Consider the following 10,033-nt stretch of genomic DNA (forward strand, 5'->3'; position numbering starts at 1 on the left):
TTGGCCATGTGAGGGGCATGCGACAACAAGGGGGGGGCTATAAAACTTTGATCCATGAAATGTCAGGTCTCAGTTCAGGGACACACTTTTAAACAGTAGCACTTTCTATTTAGCTTCAATGTGTTTTGCAGCTCAGTGAAGCACTTGTAGCACAATATGGATGTGAAAGCAGTTATAAATAACCTATAGGCTATTTATAGCAGCTGACAATAAAATTTGTTTTGGTTCAAATCAACAAATAATCGTGATACTTAATCGTGATCTCAATATTGATCAAATTAATCATAATTATCATTTTGGCCATAATCGTGCAGCCCTGCTTCTGTTCCAGGGTCCTTTATTGTGCATGTTGGCTCACTGTCGCCACGCTAAGGTTATTAGTTATGCTTTTTCTACTATGACGAGTCAAATGTCTGCTGTGAATAGGGTGGTCAAGCAAATCATGCTTTAGAATTACACAACATGAACATACGAACAACAGACAAAATAAAAATAAATGACTAAATAAAATGAAATAAACATTTTGGACAAGTTTCATTTGCTGTTGCTAATGTTTCTGTCCTTCTGTCACTGAGCTTTAGAGCTGAAAAGCTCAGAGTTGCTGCTATGGCAACAGTGGGAAGCTCCCATAGGCAGCAGAGAACAGTGATGAGCCTCTGGATTTTAAGGTGGAACCGGACTAAATGAAGATTAATTTATCGGATTGAGAATCCATTGTATCATTTTACTCTCCAACTGGGTTAGTGTTCCCTTCTGTGATGTTCATTATAATGGAGAATGTGTGTGTAATTTCATGAACATAGTTATTCTTTTCCTGCTGAATGTGTATAAGTTGTACACAAAGTCAGACTTTGGACTTACAAAAATATATGTTCAAGGGGATATAGAGACACACACACATTTTCTCGCTCTTGCCTGTAGAGAACAACTGTTAAAACCCACACACACACACACACACACACACACACAAACACACAACACACACAACACACACCACACCACACCACACACAACACACACCCCCAGCCGCCTGCTAAACATCAAGGTCAAAACCTGATCTGTGTCTACTGAGCCAGATCACACAGCTGGACCACTGGGAAGCTAATGACCTTGCGCCGCGCCACACACACACACCACACACACACACACACACACACACACACACACACACACACACACACACACACACACACAAACTTCTAGCAAATGCATTATTCAGAAAGCTACGTACATGTAAACATAATTCAATACTACTGTATATTTGAGTGGCATTGTTGACTTGTTGGTTCTGACTTAACAGCCAGAGGCATACCATTATGTAAACAAGGGTCCTGCCATCACTATATTATTCACTTTTTTAAAACTTCACTGACTAGAATAGGGGTCACATTTGTAGGACAATTGCCCTTCAGCTTTGTAATACAGTCAAGGCATAAACCATCTGTGTGCATGTAAGCACTTGAGCAGACTTTCAAGTAGCAAACAGTGGTAGAAAAAAAGTGAAATTTGGTGTGGCAACCTAAAGCCCCAGGTGAACTGAGTGTGAACTCTTTTGAACCCCAACCAAAGTAAGACCTGGAAGTAGTTTTCAGAAAATGCAGTGGGATTTATGTCCAGCTGAGAGAAGTCTCCACAGAGCACAATAAGCAGTAGGGTGTGCCCAAGGGACAAGCTGCTTCATCATTGTATTGATTTGTACCAGTGCTTAACTGACTAGATCGTAGCAAGGAGTTTCATGATTGATTATTGATATCAGAGAGTGTCATCAACCCAAAGCATTAATGAAGCCTCTTCTTCTGGCAGTGACTCTCAATTCTCATTTGAATTGGAAACAAGGAGAGAGCAAGGGCTGTATGCATGGTAGAGTGGGTTTGTGTGTGCGGCAGGAGCAGAGAGAGAAGCACCTGAATCCTAATCACATTTGTTGTTGCAATCGAATGCACACAAGCTGATTTCATAGAATATTTAACGACAAAACAACTGGCTGTAAAGAATAACTTTATGCAGATTGGGGTCGAAAACAAGTTTGCAACACATTCTCTTGTACAGAACAAGTGAATAAATAACACCTAAAGGATGAACTTTCCTCAGCCTCAACATAGTAACTCTACCTCAGTTTGGGCCAGCAATTTGCTTTTGTGTGTGTGTGTGTGTGTGTGTGTGTGTGCGCACGCGTGTGCATGTGCGTGTGCGTGCTCTTACACTTTGTGATTCTTAATCCTCAACATAATTTTCTTAATTTGCTCGATTATCAAGGAAGACCCACCTGGAGTAACACCACAGGATAATCCTGTTTTGCTCAGAATACGATTCAGAGAGAAAACCCATTGGGGAACTAGAGCCAGATACAGTATATTTGGGACTGAAAATGCTTTTTTTAAACCTCTTTACTGGTTAAGGACGAACAGATCAAATAATTAGTTTAGTTTTATTTGCATTTTACCTTCAAAAAGCCTGGCGCTCTAAATCTTCTTCAAGCTTTTGTTTCTTGAAAGTATTTCATAAATACCATGTGGTTTAACCTTTCTCCTCCTCTAGTCAAACGTTATTCACTTTTGTTGAAAACGTTTCCCAGGTTAGTGGGGAAGCATACCGCTGAAAAAATGTTGTAATGCCTCCTTAGCAATTTGTTTCGTTGCTAAACTGTGTGTAAATTGAGCTGCAATGTTAAATCACCTGTTTCAGGTAATGGTATGCTAAGGTACCGTCTATTTGCTGGACTTAAATTTTTCAGTAGTAGGGCTCATGGTGAGTAAAAATGTCATGTGAGATGCACATTGCACCATGTATTTGTTCATTAGCTTTGTTTGATACCTGTAAAGCTGAACGGACTCACAGTAGGAACGTTATAACGTTGACAGATTTTATTCTGATCCAATGACTGTTTTTGAGAGAGAAAGCTCACTAACATAATATCCTGGACACATGATGCTTTTGATGGCAAATAGAGCAAACTGTTGCTGAAAAAGAGATGCACGCCGTATTCACTTTGGTTACTGTACAACTGACAACTCACCACCCCCCACCCCCACTGCTAAAACAAATTCTAGCAGAAACTCTGGAAACATTTGGCAAATCTTTTTTAATGTCCTTACACTTATATCCTCATAACAGAGATGCCACTCACTGTTTGTCCTCGCAGACTTTGCTCATGCTAATGTTCCAATGACTTGATTAGCATTTTATCATTTTTTCCTGTTGGGCCTCAACATAAAGAGTCCAATGCTGACTCAGAGAGACATTTATAGGTGTAGTAAGCCACACTGTTTGGGTTGTCACTAAAGTGACATGATACGTTTTTTGTAGAGTTTTATTAGAAAATGCGTGCAGTATTATTTGATCCTCGGAGGGAAGTCACTCATAGTTTTGACATGTTTTCGCCACTTTGTCAGGAATTCAACAGTAATCAGTTTAAATTAGTCGAGAGTTATACATTACTACTGTTGAGGCAAGCGTATGCCTTTCATTTGTTGTGCGTCTCTATTTATTATAAAGGTATGACGATGTCAGGCAATCGATTCCCTCAAGGACAGCACAGCCGCATACACACCCAGTGGCAGAATGTACACTGGCCACAATATAGCTTCTTTCTCTCAGACTTAAATTAATATGCAGTTGTCAAAATGCGATTATTGTGTCATATTTTTCATTTGATACACAATCACCATAGTAATGTAGCAATGATTTAATAGATGATTCTGTATCCATGTGCTAACAGCTTCCCTGTTAATAAAATGTCTAAATCAGGTTATCTAATGTATATTATAAGATGGGAGGCTGCATGCTGTCTCACTGGCTCAAAGCTCATCTCAGGTGGTAATTTGCTGCCTATTTTCCATTTAAAGGCAAGACAAGGCAGCTTTATTTGTATAGACAGATTCCAGTTAATTCATCCAGCTGGAAAACCAGGAGTGTCTAGCTCTCTGCTAAAGTAATTTGCCACTGTACTAGGGTTGCTCGATTATGAAAAAAAAAAAAAATACAAATCACGATTATTTTGGTCATTGTAGAAATCATTTATTCAACCCTATTACCCATTTGACTTTTGGCAAGCTGTTGCATTCATTGAACTTAAAAAACTAAAACGGTTAAACAAATCCACAGTGAAAACACCATGAACTGTGACATTTCACTTAATACTTTTCCCTTTTCCTGAACATAAATAATATAAAAGATATATTCAAATGTTGGCTGAGTGATTTAGCCTTCAGGAGGGGCAAAGGTGTGTGTCATTCAGAACAGGACAAAATGAGAGTTTGCTTGCAAAATGGTGATGTGCAAAATAATTGTTTTTCTCGATTGCAATCTTTTTGTAATCGTTTAGGAGCCGTAATCGCAATTTAAAGTTGGATTCATTTTGCAGCCTGTACCCTGTGATACCTGAACTAGTTCCCAGTTTGTGCTCAGGTGAGGTTTCTGTTGGAATACTTCCATCTTAACCTTAACTTCCCAACATCTACACACTTGCACACAAACATTCACACTCACTTGTTCTCCTGTAGCCTCGACCCGAGGGACAGGAAGCGCTGCAGGAGAAATCGTTGTGCCTGTGTACTACTGCCTGTCCAGATGTGCACATAGAACTGTAGCCTTTACGTCACTGAGGATAGAATCACGGTATCTGACACAAAGTTTGCAGTTGTATAAACGAAAGAGCGTGGAGTTTGAGTCTGTGGGAATACAGACTTGTGGGTCTTGCGCTTCATGACTCAGAGGTGGTGATGGGCAAAATTACAATTTCACAACATTTTATAGGATTACGATATTAGATAGACGAAGCATTAAATTAATGCTGGTGGACTGAAATGGGGATGATGCATATTTCTATTCAATTTCCATTTCCAGACAAGAAGAAATAATATGAATGTGGAACTATATTATCAGAAAAATGTTACTGCCAGCTTGCAATTGTTTTAATGCTAGAGAAACTCTGAGGACTCAAGAATACAAATGTGTCTTTCCATTACATGCATATCACTGCTGTAGAACAACCACCCCCCCCCAAACAAAAAAATACAAAAAGAACAACAACAACAAACTGGATACACATCTTGGTGTTGCCAGCCCATTCTTTAAGCTTGTGATTACATTCATGGTTGTGGTCGCACTGTAAGTTGTCCAGATGCACTGTAGCAGGCTCAAGCCCCGAGCCTCATCTGTTCAGATCCACCTCACGACCGTTGCTTCTCATCCCATCTGTCTTTTGCTGTCGCTCTCTGCTTAACAGCATGTACTGATTAAGGATCGGTTTAAAAAAAAAAAAAAAAAGGTTTGAAAAAGAAAATGAAGTCTAGAGTTGTGCGGCCAGTGAGGAGACTTAAAGCCCATGTGTCACATCATGTGTGCTGAGTGCTCCTTTATTTATTTTTTACCTGCCTGTGACTGGGCAATAAAACAAAATTGTGCATATGAACTCAATACACATTAGTATCCTTTCTGTTGTGTGCAACACACAGTCCCATAAAGGGTTTAACAGTGCATGCATGTGCAGATTATTTGTAGGCTGTTACTGGTGCAAAGTTGCTAATTGGGTGAAATTGTTTGAACAAATGCTTGTGTAACAGACAGACATGACTTTGGTTTGGTCTTCACTATATTCATATGTGCTTGGTTCTCCAAGAGCTGTAGCATTCATTTTTAACAAACTGCAGCTTGTGCTGAACATTCCCTGATACTGCTTACTGCTATCTGACTCTGCTTTGACTGCTAGCACGCCTGGTTCCCTGGGCACAGCCATCTTTCTATCTCCGTTCTGCACACACACACACACACACACACACCACACACAGTATAGTCCTCAGTGCGCCTCACTACTCAGCTTATCTGACCACGACTATTTTCTGACAGTATTTCCTTTTCCTTTCCATTTTGGATCGTCCCGTATCGTGTGCCCACATGACAGACCAGGCATGTTTTTGTGCACCTATTCTTTGTCATCTGCCGCTGACCCCAGCTGCATTTCTCCAGTTTTTTCTCTAAATTAGCCTGGAACATGCATAATTACATCACTTTACAGGTTTACATACCGGCTGCTCCCCCTTTACCTACAAAGTACCTAGCACATCTGTCAACTCATTACAAGGTAGCACTTACTGTTTGGGTTAGGCAACATGACGACATGGGTTGGGTACAAACTCTGTACTTTTTTGGGTACCGACCAAATGATGTCGGTACTACAGAGGGCCATATATATTCTGACAATTTAAATTAGTCAACTATCAGATATTTTACCATACTGTTTCTTTCTACCTTTAAATAGGTTGCATTTGTCCATTGTGGGCAATACTGCAAATCAATTAACAGGACGGATTTATAATAACATTGAGTTTTTTATTTTAATTAAAGTAATTTATCTGTGTTAATTTGCTAGATGAACCAAAAAAACTGTTTAATTAAATTGCACCTTTTGAACAAATTGAATGCACTTCGAAGCTATTTCTTTAGAAGCAATGAACAGAACGGGCTGTTAAAAATAGTCAATTGTTAATAGAATAAATCATAATGATTAACACTAAAATGTTTGTTTTTTAATAAATTTCTTAATAACACAACATAAAAGCCATAGAATTAAATATTTAAAGGAACACGCCGGGTTCTTGGGACTTTAGCTTATTCACCGTATACCCAGAGTTAGACCAGTCGATACATACTGTACCCTTCTCATCTCCTTGTGGCTGTGACTCTGTCTGAGTCTCAGCATTAGCTAAGATCCTGCAGGTAACTGGGTCCAACTAGCTGCTGCTCCCAATAAGTGACAAAATTACGCCAACATGTTCCTATATACATGTTGTGATTTGTATAGTCACAGGGTGTACAACTAACAAGGTCACATTAGACACATGTGATTACATAGACAGTTAAAGAAATAGCGATTAACACAACAACAAAAAGCGCAGTTACTTCCGTCAACAAAACCAATGTGAAAAGCTAGCTAGTAGCAAACAACACTGGCGATCATGGCTGACTTTGAGGAATTGTCAGATTTTTACTTGGTATCAAACCAAGATCTAGAAAATATAATTTTGAGCCAGAATACACAGAGGAGGAGTTACAAATTTTGGAAGATGATAGACAAAATGCCGAACAGACAGAGGTTGAGGGGAGAATCAGAACAAACACGGGCTGGTGGTGTATGTAGAATCCTATTCATTAGCGAGGTAAAGGCTACAGTCATGAGCAGTAGCTCTAGCATTGCTCATTTTATTCCGGGGGGAAAAAGTGCATTTGTGACAACACAGTAACATTACAGGGGATAAATGTAGCCCGAGAACAAATGCAATAATAGTGACCACTCTATTCATGTAATAGTGTTACCAACGTTACCACTGTAGTTAGTCCTCTGAAAACATACACTTACCGTAGCGGCAGGGGATCCACTTTGTCCGGTCTGTACTATTGATGGGATGGCCGTACCCTTCAGCACACTTTTCATGGTCTGCGTGGCTAATTCCATTTTTTCATAATAACCATCCTCAGTGGAATGTTCTGAGCAAACACGATGGTTCTTGAAGGTGGCTACAGGTGTATTTTGATCCATATCCAGGGCAAGTACAGCCATAGATTCAGCGGTCAGCGTTTTTGGTTGGAATTCTATGAAACACCGTGGTATTACCTGGTCTCCCCTGTTTATTGTCTCAGCAAACACCCATGATTGTAAACTATGCTTTTAGTATCTAGTAATTGTTGACTCTATTACTCCAACTCTGAGCAAAGTCCAGGCAAACTCTCTGCTCCTTGACCGGGCTTCTCAGGTGCTGCGAGCAAATCACTCCGCCCAAGTAGCAGAAGTACCAGTGCTTCGTTTTTCTGAGAATATAGTTCCCTTTTTGTATACGGTTAGAATATGGTTTTGTCTCATGTGAACTTGTTATTTGTACACCCTGTGACTATACAAATCACAACATGTAAATAGGAACATGTTGGCGTTAATTTGTCACTTACTGGGAGCAGTAGCTAGATGGAACCAGTTACATGCGGGATCTTTGCTAGGCTAAGCTAATGCTGGGGGCGTCAAACAGAGTTACAACCTGCACGGAGATGAGAAGGGTATGTATCGACTTGTCTAACTCTGGGGGTAACGGTGAATAAGCTAAAGTCCCAATAAGTCGCCGTGTTCCTTTAAAACCACGTTATTGTTCTCATTATGCTTTACTTACAACATCCTATAACCGCTGTTGCCAGACCAGTTGCGACTTTACTTCCTATCATTACAGGTAAGCAGTGATTTGCAAGTGCTAATCATCAGTAAATTAAGTGTGCACGTGAGAAATGATGCTTTGCCTTCAACCACATTAAAAATGATCAATTTAAGTTATTCAGCCAGCAAATAATTCACATGAAATGAAAACGGCGTCTTAGTTTCTGTGTTAAACAATCAGTAATGTCATGTCATGATGCTATTATAGCACATTAAAACAGTTTTCACAGGAATGCTAGCGATTATCACATAGCCTTCCTTTATCAAGGAACGTAAAGACCTTCCAACAGTCAGGCTATAAAAATGTGCTTGGGAGCACAAATAAACTTCTCTATGATTCAGACCAGTGAGTTTCCCAAATACAGTACTGAATAAAACAATCAGACAGCCTTAAGGTGCTTCTCATTTTCATTTCTCATTTATTGTGCCGGGGAGATTTCACTGGTTTTGGGGTTTTCTATTTGTAAGAAAGGTTGCAAAGACAAAGGAAAACAAAAGAAGCAGCAAACAATTGATACATAAAGGGAAAATTCAGTTGTCAAGGTATTTCTTTAAAGAGTGCACACAACAGAAAGCATCTGTCACTGCTGCTAAACCGGGAGCTTTAAAGCAAACACTAAAACCCATCAGGAGTGCTCACTGTAGTTCAGGTTCAGCAAAATCACAAAGTTTGGACAAATCAAGGAAGGAGTCTATCCAGAGCTGACGTTGAACATTCGACTAAAGGCGGTTCAGTGGAGCTAGTTTTAAAATTCTGATTGTGTGATAATCTTATACTCTTACACGCATGTACTGTCAAGCAACCAAAGAATACAGAAATGAAAACTTTGTCCATAAAGAGGAAATAGGAATTGACTGGCTCGGCTAAGGCCAGTTCATGGGAGGGTCCAGCAAACTAATGCCTCTCATTTGTACCTAAGGCACATCATAAGTGGCAGTCTTTACCCTGACAATATGGCTCTTTGACTTCAGAGGATGGCGTGAAGAAAGGTCCTATTATTCTGCTGCAGCAGAAATCATTACATTCCTTATGTGGCTGTTGAGGAAATGAAGTGTTAATTGATACTTAGCCACTGTACTCCTGCTGTGGTCAGCTCAGAATATATACAGTGTCCCCCACTTGTCTCTGTAAGCTACACAGTATATCTGCAGGAGTACAGTATGTCAGTGAGAAGAAGAGAGTGAGACTGTAAATGAAAGGTGTGGATGTATGTGTGGTCAACAAAAATTAGCGAACACAATATGAAAGCTAATGCTTTTTTAAAACAATATTTGCCACTCAATTCCAAAGTGCTTTTGGAATAAACAGTGTAGAGATTGGTTTTCCTGGAAATCAGTAGGGGTGCAGAACAAGCTCATGGGCCAGCGAACTGCCCTGCTGATTCATTTTTGAAAAAGACACAAATACCTACACTATCAGTAAAAAGTTTGGGATCACTTAGAGAATGTCATACATCCATATATAGACAGATACAGCTGACTGAGTGGGTGGATGTCTTTAATCCAATATCTACAATACCATTATCAGCACCCCGTCCTCCAATGTTCCAAGGCTCATTTGTTTACTAATCTGATATCATTTTAAAAAACTAACTAGAAAAACATTGGAGAACACTTTTGCAATTATGTAAGCATGCGCTGTGTCTCAAATCGCGCACTTCTGTCTAATACTAACATATTTGAGTACATAGTGCGTTCACATTGTCGAAGTGCGGTCAAATGCAGTGCACTTAAAATACCCGGATGGTGTACTCAAACCGGTCACAAAGTTAAGTCTAGATCGATGGACACTTTCCACACTCAACGGTGGCCATCTTGGCTACGTAGCGGAAGGGG

General features: G+C 39.8%; 1 long non-coding RNA gene across 1 annotated transcript in view; it reads right to left on the bottom strand.

Moving 5' to 3' along the window:
• Positions 1-6,526, bottom strand: part of LOC116706598 (uncharacterized) — a 12,248-nt gene extending 5,722 nt beyond the window's left edge. Inside the window, exons 1-2 of the long non-coding RNA XR_004336283.1 lie at positions 6,513-6,526; positions 2,956-2,960 (exon numbers count right to left, since the gene is read on the bottom strand). This is a non-coding gene — a long non-coding RNA (uncharacterized LOC116706598). The remainder of the gene's footprint in view (positions 1-2,955; positions 2,961-6,512) is intronic.
• Between the last annotated feature and the right edge of the window lie 3,507 nt (positions 6,527-10,033).

This window comes from Etheostoma spectabile, chromosome 18 (assembly GCF_008692095.1).
Source record: "Etheostoma spectabile isolate EspeVRDwgs_2016 chromosome 18, UIUC_Espe_1.0, whole genome shotgun sequence".
Classification (NCBI taxonomy): Eukaryota; Metazoa; Chordata; class Actinopteri; order Perciformes; family Percidae; genus Etheostoma; species Etheostoma spectabile.